Genomic DNA, 6,978 nt, shown 5'->3' with positions numbered 1-6,978 from the left:
CGGCGTGGTTGTTTTTCGTTTTTTCAGTAACGAGAGAACGCCCCTGCCCACCATTTTTTTGTCCTGCTCCGTCTGAAGCCACTGTTACGGCCTGTACAAATGTGACAGCCCGGAAGAAAATTAAAGATTGGTGTGCTTCACATTACTATAGCGCAGAAATAATTCTGTCAGGAGGATTTCCCATCAACCACCGGGGCTTGTGTTCTAAAGAGAGAGAGGACGAGAGCGAGAGGCACACAGCCACCTGACCCAGCCAGACGCCCCCCCCTCCGCCACCGTCTCCCTCCCGGGAGGGAGGGAGACGGTGGCGGAGGGGGGGGCGTCTGGCTGGTCGAGGTGGGCGTGTGTCTCCCCCCTTGAGCAATAGAAAAGAGGAGAAAAGGACAGAGAGGGGTTTAATGAGACAGAATCGCCATTACTTCTTAATTCCTCCCCCGCTGCCATGTTTCTCTGCCGCCCCCCCCCCCCCCCCCCCCCCCCCCCCCCCCCCGCCACCCCCCGCCACCCTGACCTCGTTGTCGTCTTCTCGGTGGGGGTGGGGGTGGGCCACGTGAGGGCAGGCCGTCCCCGCACACCGGCACGTGATGGGTGAAGGTCTGGTACCAAACCATCACCACTCTGCCGCCATCGATCCATTTGGTCACCACATCACTTCTGCTTATAATTGCTCTCCCACAGCACCAGAAAAGCACAAAGAATTAAACACTGCAACAGAAACATTAGATGTAGAATGCATACGCATCAAATGCACCGGCTCAGAGCAGAGCGAGAGAAGGGAGAGGGGAAGAGAGAGAGAGAGAGAGAGAGAGAGAGAGAGAGAGAGAGAGGGAGAGAGAGAGAGAGAGAGAGGAGGAGAGAGAGAGAAGGGAGAGGAGAAGAGAGGGGAGAAAGAGGAGGGGAGAGAGGGAGAAACTAATTAAACACAACAGCAGAAACACTCGAAGTAGAATGCACCAAGCAGTAGCTGGGATGAAATAGACGATCTGTTTCGAAAGAAGTGATTTAAAAATGTATTGCCACTACAATGCAAACCCAGTGACCTGACTTCTCCATTCATTAAATTAATAAACACAGCACCACTCATTCTCTAAATTGCCTTAAAGATTTTACATATGCTGCTGTTTGACTATTACTGGAGGACTATAAGTAGCGGCTACACTGCGGTGGGGACGGGTGACTGTTTCCAGATCACTCATACTAATTAAAAAGGGGAAACTCTTTGGACGGAGCGGCTTTAATTATCGCTCTTCTACCGAGTAACGCGGTGAACTCTGTTGGGATAACACACCAGGATAATGGATAACTCCCTTCACATGGATAATGGATAACTCGCTTTATCCATATGTATTGAGCACCAGTACCCCAACCATGGCCCACGTTACATCTGTATATGTCATTCCTTGTGTTATTATTATTCTGGGTAGGCTGTGTGACCCTTGTAGCATGCTACAAGGGTCACACAGCAGTGTACACTCGCATGAAAACATCTACGTGGATCCATATGTTCCAAACAGTTCCAAAAAAGTCTGTGTGTATCAATAATACAAAAGCTTGGTAACCTGCCGATCCAGGCCCCCTTTTGGTGGTCATTGGGCGCATCATGCGTTCTACCTCATATTGTTAGTATTCTCCCTGCATCCAGTTACGCCCCGGGCAAGACTTCCTTCAAGCGGGGGGGGGGGGGGGGCGTCTGCCGAAGGTGCCGCCTGTGCACGGCACCTTCTCAACGAGCAGGTGTGCGCCTGCAGCCAGAGGGGGCGCCAAAATACCTATTCCCCACACAATGTTATATAGTACTTCATTGATAACCGCTACGCAGTGCGATTTCTTTTTTACCGCTCGTGGCGCCCCCCATGAGATTTGGCGCCCCCCACAAATATGCCGCCCCGGGCGGCTGCCTGGTTCGCCCGTAACCTAAAACCGCCTCTGCCTGCATCTTACCTGCTCCTCATCCGTGGCCGTCCCTTGGGTGTTGCAAAGTGTGCCGCACCTTGGCTTCAGGTGGGTCGAGGTCAAAATATGTGGCGCAACTACCAAGCTGCATGTGACCCCCGTTTTTAAAATAAATAATGGTACAAGCCGGCTTTTGCCTCGGCCACTTGGGGGTTGGCTTTTGTGTAGTACAGGCGCTTTTACGCGCCCCCCCCCCCCCCCCCCCCACACTGCTGACCCTCTGACCGGCACATCCAAGCGAAGCAAAGCAGCGTCTTGACAACAAGCAGGCTGACGGTTGCCAGGCCCTGTGCTGTTTGACAGCGGGCAGGGTTCTCCAGAGACACTGGGCTCCACACCGGACAGCTGTGGGCCACGTAGCCCCGGGATCCAGCTTCAAAGGGAGGAACAGAGGGGGAGGGAGGAGAGGAAGAGGGAGGGAGAGGAGAGGGGAGAGAGGGGGGAGGGAAAGAGGGGGGGGGGGAGAGAGTGAGAGAGTGGGGACAGGGGGTGGGGAGAGAGAGGAGGGGGGATAGAGAGGAGGGGAGAGAAGGAGAGAGAAGAGAGGGAGGAGGGAGAGGGAGGAGAGGAAGAGGGAGGGAGAGGAGAGGGGAGAGAGGGGGGGAGGGAAAGAGGGGGGGGGGGGGGTAGAGAGAGAGGGGAGAGAGTGAGAGAGGGGGGGAGAGGGGGTAGGGAGAAAGAGGAGGGGGGATAGAGAGGAGGGGAGAGAAGGAGAGAGAAGAGAGGGAGGAGGGAGAGGGAGGAGGGGGGAGAGAGGGGGGAGGGAGAGAGAGGGGGGGAGAGAGAGAGGGGAGAGAGGGGCGGGGGAGAGAGAGAAAGAGTGAGAGCGAGAAGAGAGGGAGGAGGAAGAGGGAGAGAGGCAGAGGGGAGAGGAGAGTGGGAGAGGAAGGAGAAGGGGAGAGAGATGGGAGAGAGAGATGGAAGAGAGAGGGATGGAAGAGAGAGGGATGAGGGGAAGATTGAGAATGGAGAAAGTGAGAGTGTCGAAGTACAACGAAGGAGAACATCTGTCCAGGATCTCAGGTGTTTCCTCGTTTAACGTCACGGATACGAACACCGCTGAGAGCTGGGGGCCTCTCCGACAGCCGGGGAGAACCCCCCCCCCCCCCCCCCCCCCAGGATCAGCTGCTGCTCACACGGCTACGATGACGCTGGTTCTCACCATCGATTTCTGCTGTTTCGATTTGCATCAGTGCAGCGTACGTAACGTCATTCGAGATTTAAAAGTCTTTCATCCCATTCTTCTCGCCTCCACCCCTCGTCGCAGCTCCTGATTAGTTTTCACAATCGCAGAGGGGGGGGGGGGGGGGGGGGCTGCCGTTCAGCGACAGGTCCTCAATCAGACTCCGGTTACCGTCGCTCTGAGCAGCTGCACGCGGGCTGCTGACGAGTCTTACCGCGGTTTTCACACCCCGGCGTGTGAAATTGATTTGTGATAAATAGGAGTAAGGACACAGTGCGGGCCGGGCCGTAACAAGCCGCCACCACCAATAGGGTGATAGGGTTCCCCTACCCCGGTGTCATTTGTTGCCGGGTCATTTGTTTCAATTGGATTTGACAAATTGAAAAGAAAATTAACACGCGGCCCCAGAGAAACGAATGACAGCCAGCCAGGTGTTCACTCGCATGCAAGGTGATTGTATGTGACAGGGAATTTTTGACCCCTGTTCCTCTTACATAGATACAGATGCATGTGAAAAGAACATGTGTGACTGAATGTAGGCGTGTGTGCGTCTGTGTGTGTTTGCATGAGTGTGCACGCGTGTGTGTGATGGCTACACATGGATGTGCAACAGGGGTTCTTAAGATCAAGTCACCCTTGAACGGATTCAGTTACTGAAAAGCATATCACCGATAATACCATAAAGGCCCTTTACAGCCGACAAAAAGAGATGAGAGTCACCATCAAATAAAAGTTTAATGCAACAGCTATTAATAAATGAGCAGCCATCTCCTTTTATGTGAGCTGAAGGATGCGTTTCACCAGTCTGCACCCCGGGGCGGCCGCGGGATGGGTGTTGCCGGTGTTGTTTAATAACAATAGGAGACTTCATTCCACCGGGAGTGTCCTCAGCCAACAGAGTCAGCCCTTATCTGATGCTGTTGAAAAGGGCTTTACAAGCAGCAGCTCTATCACTGTCTGGGGAGCGCGCTGCAGAGGGTAATGTTTCGGGGCGGCAGTGATTTTATGGCCAGAGCTTTATTTTACATTTTACAATGGGTTGGGGGATCTGTGGCGTTTGGTTTTGTTTGCACTCCAAACACATTAAAAGGCCTCCAGAGTGTACCTTTTTTTTTTTTTAATTTTCATCAAGTTCATCAACTAGATATGTTTCGAGATAAATATCTGGCCATCCCTCAGGGATAAAATACGAAAAACCAAAGCGATTTGTACAAATGGATTGTAGTGTAAAGTTATCTGGTAAACCGTTTGACTTCCTCCAAATGGAGTTGAACTGTAGGCCTACATGGAGAAGAATAGACGGGTATATTTGTTTGAATTGTGCTGACTCCCGCTATGAAATCAAGTGTTTAACGAGCACTGTTTGAAACAGCGGTCCCTTGTACTGGACATTACAAACTGATGTTAACATGGGCTTATCCGTTGTCCTTGTATGTTGTCTCTGTTGTGTGTCTCCATGCTCTGTGACAGTGGACCACGTAAACGGAAAACTCACACACACACACACACACACACACACACACACACACACACACACACACACACACACACATACACGCACACACGCACACACACACACACACACACACACACACACACACACACACACACACACACACACACACACACACACACACACACACACACACACACACAGGTGTGCAGTTTAGCCAGGTTGTGTTCCTCTCACTGCACATTAATCTACAACTTCCAGGCTAAGTTCACCGAGTTTGTTGTATTTAACAGTCGAGCGAGTAAAGTACGCTACTCTGTTTCCCTTTCACTCTGCTTTTCAAAACAAAGCTCAGCCTTTGCTCAATACCAAGGAGAAAGATTAATTAAAATAGCCCATAGCTGAAGGGCGCAAATAAGTTGCAGTCTGCTCTCGAATCAATTTCTCTCTCCTCCTTCCCTCTTCACACAATGCAACAACAACAAAAACACACCATGTTATTTTACGCGATATAACGACTCGCGGTTATGTGCATACATTCATGTAACAAAGGGTTATAATTGAGTCATTTTGGATGACAGGAAGGCCAGCTATTCCTTCTCTACCGAGCAAAAGCTTACAAAATGTTGGCCTCTTTCGCATGCAGCGTTGAGGATGCCTGAAATCAAGGCTAAAATCAAATGTTGGAAATTATATTTTGACCATTTAATAAATATAAATATATCTATCATAGGCTCTGTCTTTATACAAAAGTGTGTTTGTGTGTGTGTTTGCGTGCGCGTGCCTGCGTGCGTGTGTGTGTGTGTGCGTGCGTGCATGTGTGTGTGTATTTGGCCACTCCCAGCTCCAACACATCCTAAAGTTTACTGATGATGACACCATGGTTGACGGCCTGAACTCCAGCGCCACCGAGACGCCTACAGAGGGGAGAGGAAGCGAGCACCTCCTGACATCTGGGTCCATCGGTCCATACGACGGACCACACAGCCTCAGCAGAACTAAGGAGCTGATGGTGGAGGGGGGGGGGGGGGGCCTTTATGTCCAGAATTGTAATGAAACACCCCTGCTGCAAACTGAGTATCCAGGCTAGACCCAGACTAGACCCAGTCCGGAATCCAAGTCCCAGTCTGGGATCAAGTCCAATTCTTACCCATCCAGTGGCAGGAAATAAGAATGCTGAACTGATGATATTTATTTTGGTCGTAGTTCCATATTTTAGCCCCATTGCACAGGCATATATACTCGGAATACAAGTTGGAGTCGATCAGGAATTATTAAAGTATTTTTGTTGACAAGGGGACTGATTACATTTACAATACATTTTCAATCAAGAAAAAAATCTATGTTTAAAAGGTTGAGACCAAAAACATGTGGCTGATTATTGTTTCTCACTCCAGATAAATAGTATGAAGTACTTGAACCCGATTCAGGGGCGTTGGACGACCTTGACGGACAGACTTCATAGTGATCCCAAGGTTAGTATAAAATATTACTCATAATTGGCAGGGATTTATTCATCCCTGCCCATTCCTTCTTAATTGTGCTGGATACTTTATGTAAATATCAGATACCGTCCAATCCAATTACGTATGGTAAAAAGTATGCTGAAAAATAGCATCACTCTCTCTAGTAAGGCTGCCCAGTCATAAGAGAGATAGCTCGCCCTCTTGTGGTCAACATGAGTAACATATCTTTCATGGAACCACACCACACATGGTGTGATGGTTTTGCATTCCTTCTGTTCCTGAGCAGATATTCAAAATCCATGGTTCGTTACCTATTGGACTGTTCTAAGTGTATGACCTGATCACCAGTGTCATGACTGCAGTGAGTTGTGTTGTCTTCGGCATCTGATCGGAACCATCTACAAATGTTGCATTAAATTCATGGAAGGTCCGATGTGTATTTTTTAATTGTGTCTTTTTTTTCATTACCTTTGTCTTGTCTTCCTTTGTCAGTTAGATGCATGGTTCTCCCATCTATCTATCATTCTATCACTCTATCGTCCATTTATCTTCCAGCCAGTGCCACCCAGTAGAGGTTTGTCATGCTACATATGATTCCCTGAGCTTTAGTGTGCGTGTCGTGTGCGTGTGCGTGTGCGTGTGTGTGTGTGCGTGTGCGTGGGTTTAAATTCTTATTCAAATAAATAAACCAGAGTTTATCTTCAATAAATTATTTATTTCATAAAATGTTTGCACAACCTCCCAACCGAAGTCCTCTTCAGGGCAAGGAAAAACTCCCCAAAGCGGGAAGAAACCTTGAGAAGGAACGCAGAAGAGGAATCCCTCCTTCCAGGGATTGTTGGGAGCCTAAAAGGGAGGAAACAAGGAAATAAAATCTTACCTTCTCGAGCTGGTTGGGCCTTTTTCGCGGGGTACCACTAGCG

The sequence above is a fragment of the Gadus chalcogrammus genome, chromosome 2, assembly GCF_026213295.1.
Source record: "Gadus chalcogrammus isolate NIFS_2021 chromosome 2, NIFS_Gcha_1.0, whole genome shotgun sequence".
NCBI lineage: Eukaryota > Metazoa > Chordata > Actinopteri > Gadiformes > Gadidae > Gadus > Gadus chalcogrammus.
The sequence above is the reverse complement of the archived record's forward strand: the minus strand, read 5'-3'. Positions refer to the sequence as shown.